Genomic DNA, 10,389 nt, shown 5'->3' with positions numbered 1-10,389 from the left:
CTTATTAATATTATAAAGGAATGACAAACAAATATCCATAAGCAAAATTAGACTGTGAAAATGAGCCAGTGGTTTAGTAACGGCCACTTAGAACATTTGATGGGTCACCAACACTGCCACATGTGAGGTGGATTCTGCTTCTTTGAAAGGAGAACAGCTGTGGCATGTGCTCGTGGGATAGGATAGCAAGAACACATGGAGGGACTTTCTTAGGATCCCCACTTGGGAAAGGATTTATGGGAAATTCACACATTCTTTTTNGACTAAGCCACCCAGGCGCCCCGAAATTCACACATTCTTAGATGTGGACATTTAAATATAGCATGCAACACACACACACACACACACACACACACAAACACACACACGCAAAATTCTCTTCATCAACAAAGTTGTGAAGGAGCTCTATGTACACCATGCATCATATTGCATTTTGATATTCAAAATGGCTAGTCCCTTCCAAGGCTTTTATGATTGCGTTAGTGCCAGTTCAAATGGGTCTAGTGCTTTAAACTATGGAAACAAGAAATGAAGTTTGTCATGGTAAGGCAAATTTCTTATCAGATTTCTCTCTTTTTTGTTGTTTTACAGTTTTCTCCTTGTCTTTGGTTGCTTGATTTTGTCAGTGTTTTCCACCATCCCTGAGCACACAAAATTGGCCTCAAGTTGCCTCCTGATTCTGGTAAGTGATACATATGAGCAAAAATGTACATAAAGTTTATATAAGAACTGTCTATAATATTTATGCTATGCATTTTATCCCACAAAAAGTTCCATCTAGAAAAAAAAAGAGAGTTACTGTGAAGTATAAAACTTTCAAAGATCACCAAAATATTGGCCCACTGTCATAACTTTTAGCAGTCCTCAGGAATATACACCGATATTCAGCATTACTATTACATAACAATGTCTTATGTTATAGTTACATCAAAGCCAGAAGGCAGGACTTGGAAGCAAGCTTTACTTATGTTTATTTATTACAGTAAACAAATTATAAGAAGAATCACTATCCGTGAGGTCTCTCATTATATTGCTAAAGATTACAAGATAGAGAACATTTCTAGTAACTGCAATGTGGCAGTAGGTAAGTGTAATTAGCCAAGAACTATGAGAATATAGCACCTCATAATAAAACAGAAGGCTCCTTCATGCTCTTTTCAACCAACAGACTACATTTTCTGAGTTTTGCTGCTCATGCAGTCACCTGGTAAGAAATTCTGCAGTTAGCTCTGTTTCCATTATGCTGTCAATCCTCAACCACACAGAATTGCTCAATTCATTTTAAAATGGAAAAAGACCCCACGATATTTTAGTCTGAATTATTCTGGGCCTTTTAAGCTCTTTTACTTTCTATTACAACTAAACTATATCACTGTATACTCAAATCGCATCTGATTGAAAGTTTGGTTCATTTACATCCATTTTGATCCACTCACTTAGTCCAAAAATATCAGACTTGACGGTCTCAGAACTGTCTGAATGAACTATAAATTGGAACAACTCACTTTTATAAAACCTTGCAGACTACACAGGAGGAAAGTAAAAAGAGGGTACAGAGTAAGCTGCCTTATATGCCCTAATAAACAGATATGGGTTATGTACAGCAATAAACATTCAACATAAGGAAATTATCCTTACCTTGAAGGTAAAGACTGAAAGATCTCAACTCATATAACCTGAGTGGAGGGCAGCTGTTCTTCCTACCTATGCTTTCAGATGGCTAGTTTGTGCTTAACGTTACCCAGACTTCATCAAGTCTCCATCCTACCTCAGGAAGAAATCATTGTCAAGCCTGGAACCAATCTATCCCAATTTGTTTCCATACAAATTGTACTCAGTGGTATATTGTTAATGTTAAGGATACTATTTCGAAACTCAACATAGAAAACAGACCAAAAAGCACACTGGGGACTTGTTTCATTTATAAGATTTCCACTTGGGTCGCAAGTGGGCATTTAGCCTCATGCACCCCTTTGATAACAACAAATGATTTGAGCCCGAGGTCTAAGGCACAGCTGGCTTTTAGGTTCATATACAGAGTTATGAGTAAGAATTTTAGATTGAAAAAGTAATTCTGATTTTTAGGCTCAGAAACATGAAAAACGAGATCTATTGCACAACCAATGATTATGAATGAATCAAACATTAAGAATCCCATCAAAAGGAATTTTTTATAATCAGCTCACAGATTAAAAATGTTAGGTTTACATTCTTCAAATCTCCAAAATATATATTCAGCCATTGAGTTTCTAAATAGTCCAAAAGAAACATATTACTAAAAAGCCCAAAGCTGATTTTTACCTTGATTTTTCAAACTTTCTGCATAGTGAATAATTCATTACAGTTTACTAACTAGGGTTCATTTGAGTAGATAAGAATGTAGATGTTATCACATATCCCTCAGTTGTTTTCTTTGTGCCACCTTTATTGAGATATAATTGACACATAACATTATGTACCACTTGATGATTTTATACACATATATATTGCAAAATGATTGCCACAATAAAGTTAGTTAGCACTGCACAATCACATCATTACCATTTTGTGTGTGCCTATGATGGGACTTCTAGATCTACTCTCAATAGGTTCCAAGTGTACACTACATTGTTAACTATAGTCACTATGCTGTACATTAGATCCTCAGAAATTACTTATGTTACAGCTGGAAGTCTGTGTCCTTGGCCACTTTCACCTTCCTTGCCTCAATCACCAGTCTACTCTGTTTCTATGAGTTCAGAGGTTTTTTGTTTTTTAGATTTTACATATAAGTGAGACCATGCAGTATTTATATTTCTCTGTCTGACTTATTTCACTTAGCTCAAGGCCCTCAAGTTCCATTCATATTGTCACAAATGGCAAGATTTCCTTCTTTTCAAGGCTGAATAATTTATTCCTCTGTGTGTGTGTGTGTGTGTGTGTGTGTGTGTGTTTTCTTCAGATATATACCCAGAAGTGAGACTGTTGGATCATATGGCAGTCCATTTTTAATTTTTTGAAGACCCTCCATACTGTTCCATAGTGGCTGCACCAATTTGCATTCCCACAAACACTGTACAAGTGTTCCCTCCCTATTCTCCACATCCTCATCAACATTTGTTATTTCTTGTCTTTTTTATAATAGCCATTCCAACAGGTGTGAGGTGATATCTCACTGTGGTTTTGATTTGCATTTCACTGATGATTATTGATACTGAGCACTGTTTCATGTACCTGCTGGCCTTTGTATGTCTTCTTTCCTCCCTCAGTCTTGAATGCCTTTGGATTTAGCAAAGCAGAAACCAGTCCCATTATGCAAGTAAAGCCTTTGTTTTGAGCAATGCAGTAATTGCTGCAGATACACGTCTTCAGAAAGGTTGCTATACCTCCGTAGGGAGAGTGCTTGCTTTTCCTCCTATTGTTGCACTATAGGGATAAATTCTCAAGGTGTATATTTTGAACCAAAGTGCACTCTTCAAATCTACCTAGAAATATGCAGACTGTTGCAGGCCTAAGGCTTCCCTGATGTCTTTCCTCAACATCCACATTTCTCCAAAATATATGTTTTATTTAAAAGTCTCATGCTCTCCTGAATGAGTTAGCTAGACAAATGCTAAAAAAAAAAAATTATACTTCATGTAGATAAAAACAAATTCAAGTATAAGCTTTGTTTTTATTTTGTTATTTAGTAATTAATAAAATTAAAAATTCATTTTAATTCTTTTTCACAATTAGTTTATCTAGTATATCATAAAAGTTCACTTGGTGGTAGAATATCGGAAAAAGCCAAGAGATACCTTCTTAATGGTTTAGGGAATCTTATTTATCCTTTTAATATGTATGTTTGAGACAGTTAATCTGATTTCAAAGTCTGTCTATCCTCTCAACATTTAATCAAACGGAATTCATAGAACACAACTCTGACTAGCAATGTTTTTAAATTCCAAAGATAAAAGATATCTAAAGAATTGCCATCCAAATAGTCATATGAATGGCTTTCAAAATGTTTGCAAAATATTATAATAAAGCCACCTTTGACTTTTGGCCACAAACAAAACACCAGAGAAATAAGTTTAGAACTCTATATAAATCATATATCACGATTGTATATTTTTTTCATAGTTCTATCCCATGTGGGGTTCTTTTTTTTTTTAACACTCTAAAAGATGTTCCTATATTCTAACTGTAATTCCATTTCTGTGCAAGTAACAAGCACCCACTCTTCTGACAGGGAGTGCACGACAGGCCAACTGGCTCCTGGACAAACTTGCCAAGCCCCTCTGTGACATTCCTGCTTTCCACCTGTGTTTGAGGGGACCAGTGTATCAGGACTTTGGACTTAGTCTTGCTCACCACCCAAAGACCCAGAGTCTTTAGCTGTCCATCCCCCATCCCAAGGGAAGAGGCCTCATCATTCTCATCTAGAATTGCACTCCCAATGCTACTTATAAACTTGTAACTTACTGGCCTTGGTCACCAGCCAAATACATACAAATTCTATGTGAATTTGCTCTTTTAGTCTTCCCAGTTGTGTGAACTGAGGTTTCACACTATGCAACAGGCTCCCTAATTGCTCTCCACAGAAACATGGTGCACCATCCTAACAGTGTGGTGTAGACTCTGGAGCTGGGTACAATGAGTTCCAACCCACGCCTGCCCCTTTGTATATGTGTGCCTTTGGGAAACCATTTCTCTGTGTCTTAGTTTTCTCATCTGTTAAAAGTGGATAATAATACACCTTCCTTCATAAAGTTGTTGTGAGGTTGATTTAAATTCAAGTGCTGAGAACAGGCCTCAGCACAGAGAAAGTTGGCAAATATTGTAATCACTGGTTCTTCCATATATAATGAAGCCTAATAAGGACAGTGAACAGTGGAATATTTGAAAATTGCTACATTTGAGAATATATCACACGTTTCTGATAGAAAACAAGTATCTTTGCTAGAATTTTCTCACCACAAACACTGCTAATTATGGCAGCTTTCTTTTTTTTTATGGCAACTTTCCATGCAAACGTGTTCCTCTCTAAAAGTGACTCAATGGCATACATTCACCATGAGACACGTGTTCATAATAACCACTTACTTTTGGTGACTAATGAAACAGGTTTTTATTGTTGTAGTTCTTTGGTGAATGCATCTGATGAAAATGTGCATGGCTTCATAAGTTCTTCCCTCAGTGTCTGCATCTGCTGGGTGCAACATTAGGCAAGGATAACTAGATCTGCCAGAATGCCTTGCTCTGCCTTCACTCTGGGGATAACATGGATGACTCCAAGACTATACTACCAAGCTGTGTACCCACATTCCGAAGGCAATTCAAAACTGGTGTTAATTTGCTTTGTTTTTTAAAATCTTCAAAACTGAAGGGGAGCTAACATTTTTTAAGTACTTTTCATTTATCCAACTCATTGATTTCTTATTAAAACAAAAACAAACCATAAAAATGTCCAATTTAAATAGTAGGCCTCTCATTTACCAAATGGCTAATTAAGTTGTGCAAGATCATGCACTGGGTCTAAATCAGAGCCAAGATTCCATCCTAGGCCTGGCTGACGAAAAGCCTGGGTTGTCTTCATGGCATCTGGCAACCTCATATTCTCCTGCCTCTTAGTCAAGACTGACAGGTACTACCAAAGTGCATTTGCTGATGCTCAGTGAAGCAATCACAACGGTCTAAGGCTTCTTTTGGGCTTATATATGTATGCCAAGTGATGCCTACAATCCTTTTACTTAGAATATGTTAGGGTTTTTTTTCATAGAAAATGTACTTACTAAAATATCATAAATGGGTATATCAGTTTGGACCACTATAAGTTCTTTGTATCAAGAATTCTAAATACTATTTTGTAAGCAAGCAAAAGCTTGATCTGTGGGGTAAATAGTCAAGCATAAAGTTGTGTTTTCTAGTCCCTGCTTGCATTGCTCAGGTACGTGTTGGTGCTGTTAAAGGAAGCTCTCCTATTTCCAGGTCAAACTACTGTGGGAAGTTTTGTTTTGATTTTCTTAGCCTGAGGTCATATGCTTTAGCATTTCATATCCCATTTTCTTAAGAACAATGCTGTTTAGAGTGCAGTTCCTCCCCATTGGATAACTTCTGGCCTTCCAGATTAGTTTTAAAGTAATCATTTTAGGGCTTTAAATGTAGATTGTTGAACCCATTGAAAATAAATGATCTCTCCACTTAATAAAAGTGATGTACATTATACACAGAATTTTCTCTGAAGGTGGTCATTTCTAAAATTGCCCACCCACAAGCAATCAAAAGAATACCATTATCATTTTAAGCAAGCTAGCAAATGTCTTATGTATTTGCTTCTCTACCCTCCTGCTGTGTCAGAAAGACTCCAAACCACAAATGGATTGTGCTAAGCATCTGGTCGAGTACTCAAACACATGGTCAAATATTCAGGTTTTCCCAAACATCTGGGTGTTTGGCACCTTCTAAACAGAGCATATGCAGATTTGCTAGTTTTGCTGGTTTTGCTTCATGTAGCGAAGCAAACATGGGTTTGCTGTTTCTTTGCACAATGAATCAGTTCCTGAAATGTGTACGAATCCAATTTCGACAGATCTAATTATATCCTAAATGCACTAGTGGAGCTTACTATTTAAAGAAAATCTGTAGTGAATCCTTTTGTAATGTGAACATTCCCCCTTGAAAAGCTAATAACTACATAATTAATCTCTATTGCATGTTTGTTTTCTTTTTCTAATATGGGTGCACGTGGGGTTTTTTTAATTGCTATATGAGTATCCATTATCTAACATGGTATTGAAGAATTAGAGGTGTGGCCACTTCCCTTCTATCAGTATTAGGAGCATGGGAAAAATCAGCCACAAACACATCTGCCAGTCCTTGCAAAGTAGAAACGTTTGTGCATAAAATTATGTGGGTTTGATGTAGAAGATTACATTAAGTCTTTACATTTCAAGTTCTGGCATTAAACATTGTAAGAGAAGATAACAGAGGATAAGGATAAGAATCTATTTGAGGATATTAAATCGTATGTTTGTAATGGAAGTGACAGAGTATGAGATATTAAGCAGTCAGATATGAGGAATGAGCGATCTTTCTTTATGTTTATCACATCCCTGTAATTTACTGCAGAAAGCTCTCAGAATACCCCAATGAACATTGAAAACTGCAATTATTTTCCTTTGCTTGTCTTTCATCAAGGAGAATGCAAATAAACTTTCAAATGATTCATGGAGACTAACAATCCTCATCAATCTGCTGATGACTGAAAAGAAAGAGCAGGAGTAGTTTAACACCTACGCTGAATCTTAACTGAGGGATAATAATATAGTAAGTTATCCTGTGAAAAGTATTTCAGATACCAGAGGAAAGGCTTGTTCGAGTTAAAGATAATGAAATTGTGCCTGAAAAAGACCATGTCTCTATCTGTAGTCAGGAAGGCAAGAACTTTACATGTTTCTGATGTGAGTATCGGTTCCTGACCAAGTGGCCAGTCTATCACAGAGCCACTCTGCCAAACTCTGTTTCCAGACTTGAGGAGCAGTGCAGCAGACATCCTTAGAGCTGTGAATGAACCACACTCCATTAGGTTCACGCGATGCTGATCTCCTGTGTCCTTCTGAGCTCCACAAAAGTATGATCCACTGAGAGAGAAAAAGAGGAACAAGGTGATATGATGAGCACCAGAGGGCTCCTAGAAAATAACAGAGTCCAAGATGGTTGACAATAGAAAGAAGAACACTCTTCCCTTACTACCCTCCAGATTTAAGTTATATCCACCATTTGAAACCTGGGTCAAATTTATTTATTTTCTCTTCCTGGAGTAAACTATTTCTTCCCTCTAATTTCCTTTGGCATGGGCTACTTGACATTGTATCTCCTTCCTTATTCATTTATTCAACAATAATTATGCAGCACCCATTCAAGTGAGGCATTCTGTTGGGTGCTAAGGACATGGCCACGAATAAAACAGGCAAAGTCTCTGTCCTCATGGAATGCACATTTTTACGGGGAAGATCTACAGTAAACAAATTGGCAAATCAATATATTCAGTGTTATTATAAAAGTAAAGCAGGAAAGAGGAATAGATTTTATGTTTAGAGAACATAATATCCACTGGAAAGGGTCACATTATAGCAGAGACTTAACGAAGGTGAAGCAAAAAGCCATGCAGAGATTAGAGAAAAGAACATTCCAGGCAGATGGAACTTCAAGGCTAAGAGCCTTAGGAAGGAGCATACCTACTGAACCAAGGAAGGGCAAGAAGCCCAGCAACAGCTGAAGGAGACTGAGCTGGGGGTGAGTAAGGAAAAATGAAGCACCTGTCAGACTATAAATTTCTTGAAAAGAGGCTCCAAAGCCAATTTAGCAACAGCACTTAAGATGGTAGTATCTGGTACAAATTATCAATAAATATTCTATGAAAGAAGAGGGCCATTTGTTTACCTGCACAACATCAATATTGAAGTTTCACAGTGTCATGGATATAGCACCAAAATTAAAACAAGATGCAATACCTGACCTTAGAAAGCACGGGAGTAGCGGAGTCATAGGTTTGAAGCCATTTAGGAAGCAACTGAAGTCATTCATATGAAACATGATGAAGCCCTAAACAAAACAGAGGCAGTATGAACCAAGGAAGAGGAGATGAACTAGAGCAATGTAGATGGTTTAGAGGTTAAATCAAAACTGTAAATCCCGAATAATTTAATAAAAATTTAATAATCCCAAATAATAATTTAATAATCCCAAATAAAGGTCAGTGCCTCACAGAAAGTCTGGGGAGGGCTCTTCTCAGAAGTAAAAGATCTGGCCCTCGCAATCCACATAGCTCCAAATTGTTTGTCTCCTGACTCATTTTGGATGCTGTCTGCTCTCTTAGATTTCCAGATATTTCCCTGGATCCTGACTAATTGATTCACTGCAGTTTTTACTCAAATATATATCAAATGTTTCCTACACTCCAGTCTCTGTGCCAGGGACTGGAGTCTCAAATATGAAAAAGACATTATCCTGCCCTGGAAACATATCCTAATGTATATTCTCATTTACAAACTCTGACTGAGTCTAAAGCAAATTAAAAGCCTGGAAATCATGGGCTTACAAAGAATAAATGCAAAATTAGGAGATGAAATTAAAATGAGTTAATTTGTCATATTTTAATTCCCACTTTGAGACATATGCACATGAGAGAATAGACTTCTCTCATCTGTTTCTCATAAAAGTCACAAATAAGATTATCAAAAACTATTTTCAATATAGGTTACTACGAATCACACTCCTGTATTGAGCATTGGGTTGGTGCCATACAAAGCCAAAAGCTGAAAGCAATGAGGTGGGTCCCCTTTCCCACACAGGCAAACATCAGGGGGTCACAGTTAAGGTGAGAAGACACATCACGCTTCTGCAAAGTAGATTAGAGAAAAATTTTCCAAGCTGTAAATGGCAGCTTGACAAACACCATTACAGGCTGGATTCAATGAAAATGCTGCAGACCCGGCTTTCTCCAGGGCTGTAAATCACAATGAATCCACAGAACATTACTGAAAAATGGAGAACAGGGAAGAGACTGAGAGGGTGAGAAGCCCTCCAGCCTTGGCTTGCCCGCAGACTAATTGAGGGAGATTCAGTGCTGCAAGATCACAGCACGATGGGAAAACCTGGAAAGCCCTCCTCCCCGAAGAACACAGCAGAATAGTCTTTACAAAGAAATGCAACCCCCAGACCCAGACCACTTTTGGGTGAGGCCAGGAGTGGAGAAGTGAGGAAACACCCCCTCCTCTTCCAGGGAGTGCAGGCACCAGAGAGGACTCAGTCTCTCTCTCACTCCCCACCAACTCACTCTCCTGAATGTTTTTTTATTTATTTATTTTTAATATTTTTATTTATTTCTAGGAGAGAGAGAGAGACAGCATGAGCAGGGGAGGGCCAGAGAGAGAGGGAGACACAGACTCTGAAATAGGCTCCAGACTCTGAGCTGGCAGTCAGCACAGAGCCCGACGCGGGGCTCGAACCCACCAACCGTGAGATCATGACCTAAGCGAAAGTCGGACGCTTAACCGACTAAGCCACCCAGGCGCCCCTGTTTTTTTATTTTTTAATGTTTATTTGTTTTTGAGAAACAGAGCACAAGCAGGGGAGGGGCAGAGAGGGAGAGACACACAGAATCCAAAGCAGGCTCCAGACTCTGAGCTGTCAGCACAGAGCCCAACGCAGGGCTCAAACTCATGAGCTTCGAGATCATGACCTGAGCCAAAGTCAGTAGCTCAACCAACTGAGTTCCCCAGGCACCCCCTGAACGTTATTTTTTAAATCGGGTGAAATCAAGGACGACTCAACATCAAATGCAATCTTAAAAGAAAGAGGGACGCTTGGGTAGCTCAGTCAGTAAAGCATGCAACTCTTGATTTCAGCTCAGGTCATGATCCCAGG

At 38.3% G+C, this 10,389-nt stretch overlaps 1 protein-coding gene across 1 annotated transcript in view; it reads left to right on the top strand.

The window, feature by feature from the left end:
• The first annotated feature begins 606 nt into the window (after positions 1–606).
• KCNQ5 (potassium voltage-gated channel subfamily Q member 5) overlaps positions 607–10,389 on the top strand; it is a 180,462-nt gene continuing 170,679 nt past the window's right edge. The window contains exon 1 of the mRNA XM_077770354.1: positions 607–682. The gene's annotated coding sequence lies outside the window, so the exon portion shown is untranslated. The remainder of the gene's footprint in view (positions 683–10,389) is intronic.

The sequence above is a fragment of the Crocuta crocuta genome, unplaced genomic scaffold, assembly GCF_008692635.1.
Source record: "Crocuta crocuta isolate KB4526 unplaced genomic scaffold, BGI_CrCroc_1.0 scaffold270, whole genome shotgun sequence".
NCBI lineage: Eukaryota > Metazoa > Chordata > Mammalia > Carnivora > Hyaenidae > Crocuta > Crocuta crocuta.
Note: the sequence above shows the minus strand (reverse complement) of the source record. Positions and strands in the feature narration are given on the sequence as shown.